This window comes from Lissotriton helveticus, chromosome 1_2 (assembly GCF_964261635.1).
Source record: "Lissotriton helveticus chromosome 1_2, aLisHel1.1, whole genome shotgun sequence".
NCBI classification, from domain to species: Eukaryota; Metazoa; Chordata; class Amphibia; order Caudata; family Salamandridae; genus Lissotriton; species Lissotriton helveticus.
In genome coordinates, this window is record NC_136058.1 from 102,779,812 (window position 1) to 102,789,847 (window position 10,036).

The following is a 10,036-nucleotide window of genomic DNA, read 5'->3' on the forward strand; positions in this document are numbered from 1 at the left end:
TGTGCTGGGGGCTCAGGAGGCAGCAGCGGTGCAGGCGAGGAGCCACAGCGAGTAACCCTGATCACCAGCAGGCAAGTGCTCTGTGGAGCGGTCCCCCAGCTTTGGGAGCGTGAGGTGCATTGAATATGGGCTATGTTCTACGGTCCCCAGCAGAGACACTTACACAGCTGTCCGGGGGTCCATTAAGAATTGATCCGTATCACCAATGCCCTCGAGGCACTGATGCGTGCGGACACTTCCTGGACGATAAGGGCCTCATGGACTCTCTAGTTCTATAAGGAACAACCATGATGGATGCCAAGTGCACTTAGAGGCCTGACTGGAATTTGGGGGAGGTATAGTAGTGCGACACCCAGAGATGCTGTCCTAATGGAGACTCTGATGTCTTGCTATACCCCTGGGGCAACCACCTTGTCACCCACAGAGGACGCCATCTGACGGGCGGCAGCCTACCGCATCCACACCATAGAGGGAGCTTTTACCGGCGTGGGACTACTCCGTAAAGGGTAGAGCGCCTGTGCCTCTACCTGCCCTCTCCATTTCTCTTCACCCACCCCTTTCCCAGGATACGGCGAACGGGGGAAGTTTTTTTGCTTGGCAGGGAAGACCAGACTGCTCATGCCCTCCTTGTCCAGACGCTGCTGAGGTCGGCCAGTACTACATGGCAGGGTCTTTGCAATTTTTCTGTGTGCCATGACACTCTGTACACCTGCTGGAAGGGGCAACATCATTGCTGTTGAAGGTGTGTGAGATACATGACAAAGGTTGCCCATGCGAGAGGTGGGTCCCTGCGGAGACTGTGTGTGCCTCCGCGGCACCTGGTTTTCTGGGGGTGTCCAAGGGCCTTGTGGGTCTCACCGGTAAATGTATGTCGACATGAAAGTTCCCCTTCAGTGGAGTCCAAACTCCCCAGCGTGGGACTTGCTATCTAGCTTCCACAGCGTTTGTGGCTTCGTACACGCCATGCGGAGAAGAGGAGTTGGAGGCCCTCAGCCCTTGAGGCGCCAGTGAGCGGAAACCATGAACCGCCTAGACAAGGCACCCAGCTAGGAAGCCTCTCTAAAGTTCCCTACGGAGGAAAAATGAGACTAGGTACTATAAGCGATTGTAGACCCAAGACAGGACCTTCGTGGTCTGGCTGATTTATTTGCAATTGACGTGGGGCTGCTTTGGGAGGACAAAAGAAGCTGAAGACCCAAGTCGACAACGTGGAGAATGCAATAACAGAATTGTAACCTGGCCTAAGAGACTTAAAAAGCAATGTCCGATCTCTCACTGCTAAAGTCCAGGAACTTGAAGGCAGCACAGAGGACTCTGAAGGGCGGTCCCGCTGCAACAACCTCCGCATTGTGGGCTTTCCGGAAGGGGCTGCGGGGCCCGACTCCACACAATTCTTCGAGGGCTGGCTGCTGAGGCCAGTGGCCCCCATGAAATTATTGCCTCACTTTCTGATTGAGCATGCCCTTTGGGTCCCAGCTTGCAAGCTACCTATGGGAGCTCCCCCTAGGCGGTGGTGGCAAGGGTGATTAATTATCGAGGCAAGGAAACCATCCTACAGTGTACCCGCTCTGCTGTCCCACTCCTTTATGAGAATGCCCGTTTATAACTCTTTCAGACTACACAGTTGCAGATTGCTGGGTTTTCTTCTAGTATGCACAACACAGAGTACAAGTGGTTACTACATGTGGTTGCTTCTTGCAAAATGTAACACGTAGACAATGTTTGCACAATCCTCCACGCCTCCTTATTCCTCTGTGCTGACCAGTCCCCCCCACTCTGACTCTCCCCACACACCGATTGACTATGGCTAAAGTGGGCATACTAACATGGAATGCGAAGATGATGGGGACAACCTGGAAATAACATGCAGTGCAACGGTACATATGGCGACGGGGAGTACAGATAGCTCGCCTCCAAGAAACTCATATTGCCAAAGGTGAGGAATGCCGCTTACAGAAGTGCTACTGAGGGTCTACTTATCCCTGGATTTGCGAGTGGAGCACTCATATGGGTCCCCCAGGGGTTCCAATTCGACTTACGGCTGAGGAGATAGACCGGGAGGGGCTCCACGTATTGGTGGAGGGCCAACTGGATGGCAAACCACTGTTGCTGGGGATTATCTATGCACCAAACTGCTCAGTCACCCATTCTGGCATGCCTATACTAAGTTTTTACCTGTTGGTCTCACATACCCTGGATCCTGGGGAGAGATTTTAATTTCATCCTCGATCGGCGGATAGACCGGTCACATCTCCTGCTAACCTCACTGGTGGTGACAGCTGCCACCCGCCTTACTCAATGGCTTTCTCATTGGTCCCTGCATGACAGTTGGCGAGTCCCACACCCGGGACTCTGGAGTACTGTTATTATTCAGCCCCCTATGACCTGTACATGTGGATAGACCTCATACTTTCACTCCACTCTCCAAACACAGGTTACCGGTGCTGAGTACCTTGGGAAAACATTATCTGACCATAACCCACTACAGTTATCTTTTGGATGGAGGATGCCGAGACCCTTAGTTTCCATTTGGCGGCTTCAGCTGACTATGTTAGAAGACAAGGTCTTCAGGGAGGAGACAAGAGAGGTCGTAGCACATTATTTCAAGGCCAACTGGGGTTCAGCCACGTCGAACAAATCGAATGGGAGGCGCTCAAATTTGTAATCAGGGGTCAATGCATTCGGGCGGTGGTAGGGGCTAGAGCAGTTTTGCATAGTGACCGTGTGCAAACCGAAGTGTCCCAGGGACCACTTGAAGTAGCAGCCCGCTCAAACCCTGCCGAGTAACGCACCTTAATTGAGGCCCTCAGGCATCATGCACACCTGATAAAACAGTTGTGCTACCTGGACTTTAAGGCCTGTCAGTCCAAAATGCATGCTGACTGAGACAAATCAGGCCGATTGCTGGCGTGGATCCTCCGCAGTGTGACGCTCACAGGCCCCATTACGCTGATTAGGGTATCCCAGACTCATACACTTACTGCTCAAACTGACATCCATATTTGTAACACACTATTAATTGATATATGACCCACCACCCATTGATCAGCAGGTACACATTGACGAGTTCCTATATGATATAGGATTACCCACCCTATATCCCCTGGATAGGGAGGCTCTGAATGCTCCTCTTACTCTTCAGGAAATCTGTGGTGCAATCTGAGGTGCTGCCATGCAGAAGACCGCAGGCCTTGACGGATTGCCTGTTGAGTTCTACAAAACCTGTGAGTTACTCTTAGCCCCCAAATTGCTGGAGCTGTACCTGGGTGCGCTCATGGAGGGTTGCCTTCCGCAGTCTCTTCGCAAATCATTCCTGAGATCCTTACCCAAGCCCGACGGGAACCAGATGGATGTTACTTGTTATCATCCATTATTCATGTTGAGAACGGATTATGAACTGCTCAGTAAGATCATAGCGGTTCGTCTCTTGGAACACATGCCTCATCTGTTGCACTCAGACCAAATGGTTTCATTCCTGGATGAACTACTGCTCTCCGTGTCCAGCGCCTACACAGAGTAATGGAGCTAGCCCCAGCCCATGGTCTGTACGCGGCCTGCCTAGTCTTATATTTAGAAAAGGCATTTGATACGGTGAACTAGGGCTAACATTTTTCTTGCTGTCCTGAGCATGCGGAGTATCACCCGCCGACTGCAGGGAATCATCCGGCTCTTTTACACTGAACCCACGGCCCGTCAACTTATCTCACCTCTGTTTACAGTGAGTAGAGGAACCCGCCAAGGATGACCCCTCTCACCACTTTTATTCGCTCTTGCGTTGGAGCTGCTAGCCCAACTGCTCTGACAACACAGGTAGGAGTGGGCAATCCCCCTGACTGAGGGTGTGCACACAGTCTCTTTTTTTGCAGATGACCTACTCATCTATATCCGAGACATCCAGTAAGGGATCACTGGGATTGCAGAGACCCTTGAGGAGTTTCGTAAGGCCTCGGGGCTTGGCGTAAACTGGTCCAAGTCGTGTGCTTTCCCACTTTGAGCAGGCTGTCCTCGGCAACAACTAATGGTAGACACCCACTTATTAAAATGGGAGCCTAGCATGTTCTGATACTTGGAGATCTGCATGTGCCACGATATGCAAGATCTCATCGATGGGAACCTTACAAGAGCCATATCCTTCATGTCCCCTCAGATGATATTTTGGAGCACCTTGCCACTCGCGGTTCAAGGGAGACTAATGCTATCTAAAAGGATGATGCTCCCCCGCATCCTGTATTTCTTTCATAAACTTCCCAGTGCATATCTCACAATCCACTTTTCGGGCCCTACAGGTCACACTGTGAACCTTCATATGGAATAGGGAGAGGAGACAAGTTGCACTCAGGAAGTTACAACTACCCGTAGATGGGGGTGGTTGGGGGCACCCAACTTCGAGCATTATTATCTGGCAGCGCAGGCGCAGTGGCCTGCGAGATGTCTTGCAGGGCATTAGACAGAAGAGCTAGGTCAGCCAACTGTAGCCTGGGCACAGGCAGTGGTTGACCATATGCTGCCCCCAAGCTCCACCGAGAGTCCACCATCTTACTGCTGCAGCATACAGAAGCTACTGTAGAGGGGTATGACTCATGCCGTCAATCACTCTGTACTCCTCGAAAATCAAACTGAACACTATTGACCCATTTTGTGCATCACTTGGATGGGAGGGAATGGCTGAGGCAGTGGTGGGGACGCTGGGTGACTTGTTCCGTGGTTGTGCGCTTATTTCCTTTGCCCAGTTGCAGGAGGAATGTGAACTTCCAGCTGGACACATGCTAACCAATGGCAAACTGTTGGCTCAACTGGGTCTGTTGTGCGGCATCACAGACTCTGAACTAGAGCAACACCCGCTTATGCATACTCATCAAATTGTGGGTAAAGGGCATAGGTTCATTACCTGGTTCGCATGGGCATTAGCACACACCACGCTAGACCCTTTACAGGTGACACATCAATGCTGGGAAAGGGTTATAGGCCGAGACTTAACACCCACAGATTGGGAAAAGGTCATTCAGTATCCAAAGAAAGTGTCCTGTAATGCTAAATTCCAGTATAAACAGCACAATAGTCTTCACAGGGCCTACCTTACCCATGCGAGCCTGCATAAAATGTATGGATCTTCTCCACTCTGCCCCATGTGTCGCGCACTGAATGCTGATATAGTGCACATGTTGTGGAGCTGACGTCGGCCATGGACCTTGGCGGGGGTTGCAGGCAATGTTGGTAGTGACTGGCAGCAAGTATGTTCTCACCATGGAAGGGGTGTTATTGGTTACATTCAAAAGGAGAAAAGCACATGCACAACTAACCGATTTCTACAACTATGGTTGGTAGGCACACACCCTTCCAACTATACGCCACTGGTGCCTAGCCACATTTAAGTGGGGCAAGACTGAAGCAGCAGCACTGAGGAAGGAAGAGGTTCGGGGGCTGCGTAAGGTCCCCGTAGCCACCTTATGGAATGACTACTGCAAGATATCCACAAATTCAAAGATTCCCTGATAGATTAGATGCAGTGTGTTGTATTTACCTAAAATGTAAAGACTGAAATTCTACATCTCGTGCAGATACCCTGGTGTGCTGTTTCCGCTATGGGGTAGGAGATGTGTTGTATTTACCTAAAATGTAATGTTGGTACATTCCGTTCCCCCCCTCCGTTCTGCCCCGGTTGGGCTGACCCTCTGTGTTGTCAACATTCCAAGACGCACTCCTGATGAGTACCTAACTGGCAGGCTATGGATGTCGTTCTGATTCATCTTCAATAAAGTATTTAACCTACAGTGGTGTGTGGTCTCTTTTCTACACAGTACATCTCTCATCTTTTATTCTTCATGTAGGACTGCTCGCTGTCCTGCCAGTGAGTGATCAACAGGTCTCACTTCAACAGACCCGGGTTCTATCCACTAGGAGTTATGAACCTGCCTGCTGTAATGGTAGGTGGGGGGGAGGTGAAATACGGAAAACAGCACACCATTCACTATGCTAATCATTAAGGAGTGCTGAGGGGGTAAACATGTCATGGGGTTCACTAGCTTTATGGCCTAAACCAATGTGGTGTGAATCATTGCTGTGATCTAAAAGTTGACAATGTTATTGTTCTCACATTTAAGAACTGAACCGGCTGCTCCTTTACCACATACTGGGAAGGTAAAAATGTCCCATGCATATGAATATTGTCACCTAATTCAGTATTGTAAATTCTGTATCGCAATGAAAATGAATAAAATTGGTCCCCCCCCAAAAATAAATATACATGGATAAAAGCAGTAAAGTAAATGTGTGAGAAAATGGATTTATGCAGAAATTACTTCTAAAATGATAGATAAGAGCCAGTGAAGAGATCTCTAAGTAATTTAGAGGAGAAGACTACTTTTACAGCCAAAGCCATTCAAAGACAAACTTTATTTATTAAGGGGAGCAACCCACGCAAGAAATATATAACAAGGAGAACCTTAATGCTCAGTGTAACAAGAGGTTAACAGGAAGAATCCAGGGTTTATTCATATGATACCTGATTGTGTCTGCCTGTGCGCTTAATTATGTTGGATGGCCTCCTGCAGAAAATCAAAGCAAGGCTATTGGTTGTGCCTAGTGTGGCTTCCACAGGAGATGGGAAAGATAAAGGAAAATGTACATCTCTCTAAGTAGTTTGTACACTATATGTGTGCTCCTAGCCACAAAGAGCATCAAAGACAAAAAAGGTGAGCACCTGGAGAGAGTTGCAAAATATATAATGAAAAATAGGTATAGAGTCAAGATATGATCTATGAGAAGGAAAACAAGTTAACTGAGTGACAGCAAACACTTTTAAAAAGACAGCAAAGGTCTGATAGTCTTGGTTCTTAGTTTATAATTTGAACAGTTCCTAGTTTACAGTTTGAAAAGTTTCTTCTAAATTTCACTTTTTCACCTCCACATTTTGTCTAATCACTCATGTTCTCTTCTTTAAATCTCTCTCAGGAACGCTCTGTAATACCTAGGATCTAGTTTGTCTTTCCTTATGTGTCTGCTTCTGGGAGCTATGACTTTGTTAGTGTGTTTGCCACAGGAGCAGATTTGCAATGGGGCAAATGTTCTAAGACTCTCTCAGTTCCACAGTTGGACTTTTAATAATATGATGATAATCTTTTGGTTTAAGGTGGTATTGCTTAAAATGATTAGTGGTATCAGCAGGTTGATATAACGTATAATCATAGTAATATGATTTAATTGACCTTGAACAAAGATGGGTCACTATCCTTGTTTCAGATACTGAAGAAAAAACAATGGAATGAGGAATGAGTTGGAAGAGGAAAAGAGAATGATATGTATTGTTAATCAGATGCCATCAGAGATTGTTCTCCGATATTTACTTTCACTGTGATCAAGTTAGATACATTTCCTTAGAGAGATTATGTGAAAGTTCATGCTCTTGAAAGCACTTCTGGATATGGTAAGATTCTGAACTGTGGGTAACAGTGCTTTAGTTGAAAATGACATGGTTAAAGATTTTGCCAGAATAAGACACATTTTTGTGTGTTCAAGTTGCTAGCTTGCAGAGTAAATTTAAATTGTGAACTTTGTATGTTGTATGCATGACTACCCATTGCCTCTGTGTCCAAAAACAAGGCTACTGACCCGACTGGGTTCCGGTCAATTTATTTAATGACGAAAAGGAAGCCTGGGTTAAAATTTTGACACATGCATTTAATGCAGCCTGGAGATCGGGGCCTACTATATCATGGCAAATATCTATAATTTATACCTGTATTCTGTATTCAAGAAGGTAGACAGGTTCGATCCAATATGTTACAGACCAATTTCCCTGATAGTTTCCTCCGCTAAGATCCTGGGGTCCGTGATCCGGGCTAGGCTAGCTGATTGGCTAGAACAAAAACGTCATCTCCCCTTTCCAGTATGGTTTTAGACAAGGGAAAGGTAAAATTAGTGCTTGAATTTAGATTTGATAATTGGAATGTATACTGTGGCCGAAAGAGGTCAGATGTACTCAGCCTTCATGGACTTATCCCCGGCCTTTGATTGAGTTAACAGGGCAAAACTAGGGAAGATACTAAGCAATATAGGCCTTGATAGGAACTTGGCGAATTTCTTACACAAGCCCCATTTGTATCTAACTGCTTCAGTAGGATTTCATCTTGTTTGGTCATTAACAGCGCCTATAAAAATACATAAAAGGGTAAGCCAGGACTGTATATTGGCCCCCCTATTATTCACCCTGTATATAAACAATTTGAGCATGGCTCTTTGTGGCGCTTCAATTGCTAGATATGGTAGTGATATGTGGGGCTATAAGAAATGTGATGAGATACAGTTAGTGGAAAATATTTGTATTAGAAGGTTGCTGTCTCTCCCACAATCAGTATCCAATTTTTAGGGCTCGGACTCCTCCCCCTGAAGGGGAGGAGTTTGAGAACTAATGTTAAAGGAGAAAAAAAAGAAGAAGAGGGCCTTGGAGAGAGAAATTCCAGACATTCCTTAGCGTTTTCTGTCATCTGGTCAGTGATTCGTCTTCCTTGTGTTTTCTTTTTAATAGGCTTGAAGTGATAGGGTAAATGTAGTTTTGTTCCGCCATTTTGAGGCATATTTCGTGCGTGCTCGCGCAAAGAAGTACATTAATTATAATTAGGAGCTGTCAGGGTGGCCGTGTAATGCATTGCAGACGGTGCGCGCGCGTTCACCATCTAGCAGTGTGTTTGTCGGGCGCGCGTCCTCCTCACGTGCACACAGGCATATACGCCGTGTGCGGCTCCTTCCTGCCGGCCCGGGGAGCTGCTGCATGGCATTTGGAAATAATAATGATGTATTTTCATAATAATCAGCGTGAAACATTCAACGTTTTCCAGCGCGCGATGGAGCACTTCTCCAGGCTCAGAAGTTGGGCTGAGTGTTTGCGCGTCGACCTTCGGTCGCTTCAGAGTGTTAAAGCGGGAGACGTTATTGTCAAAGTAAATGCATAGGTCAGTCCTCAGTATAAATATATGTTTAAAATTCTCATGATATCCGCAATCCATTAAATCAATTTGATATTTTCGATTTTACATGTAGAACTGCTTCTTTAAGGACCATTGTTTGCAGACTTCTGTAGGTAAGTTGTTTTTCGAACCTATAGTCAGCAAGGTTCCGGGCACGTTAAAGGCAGCAGGCGATCTTAAAATAAAGAAGTGGAATTAGCACCAAGCAAACTTTGCTACTACAAAGAGGGCACAGGGAAAGATTACCGCTATTGGTCAAGAAGTCACGGACGTCAAAATACCTCTTAAAACATGCACAGGATGCGCTGAGCAGCATAGGTGCGCATAAAGTTCACCCAGCAGTCGTGTGACCTGCAGAAGACTCGCCTGAAGGTTACAACAAAGAGTATACAAGGAAATGGGAAAGAGCAGAAACGATTTAATCACGTCTTTTTTTCTGATTGCATAGTTTTCAAATTTATATTTGAATTAAAACATTCAGTTTTAAAAAAGAGCTAACATCCTTTTGAGTATACAAAGAGTTATTATCATTATTATAATTTTTAATTTGATTGCTACCGTGCCGGCGTGCCTCTTAGTGTTCTGCGAAATAGAAATGGAGCAACAGGTGCATTTTTGCAATAAACTCAAATCATTAGGGACTGACAGCAACAAAAAAAGGGTTGCATCAACTTTGACTCGTGGGAGAATAGACGAGGCTACAAGAGGCTGTCTCCAAGGGAATCCACTAGAGAAAATAAAGAAATAAATGTTATTAAATAGTAGTCAAGCTATAGGATGCTTTAGCTAATGGCAAACCTGTTTGCCATACACTGAAAATTGTTAAACATAAACCACATATTTCTTGGAATGGAATTAGCAAACCATGTTTTGTATAAATGCAATCCGTGCTACAAATGTACCAGGAACACTACTTAAATCTCATTTAATTGACACTCGCTCTTCAACAGACATCAAGGCTTTAGTATATAGAAGTCGAAAACAATTGCCTTCCCAAAATGTGCTTCTTCTTTACAATGCCTTCTTTACAATGCCATTAGCCATTAGCTCAAACTCAAATAAATCCGAGCCCG

General features: G+C 46.0%; 1 protein-coding gene across 14 annotated transcripts in view; it reads left to right on the plus strand.

Annotated features, from left to right (window-relative positions):
• Positions 1-10,036, plus strand: part of DOCK7 (dedicator of cytokinesis 7) — an 870,736-nt gene that overhangs the window by 381,280 nt on the left and 479,420 nt on the right. The gene's annotated exons all lie outside the window — the stretch shown is intronic.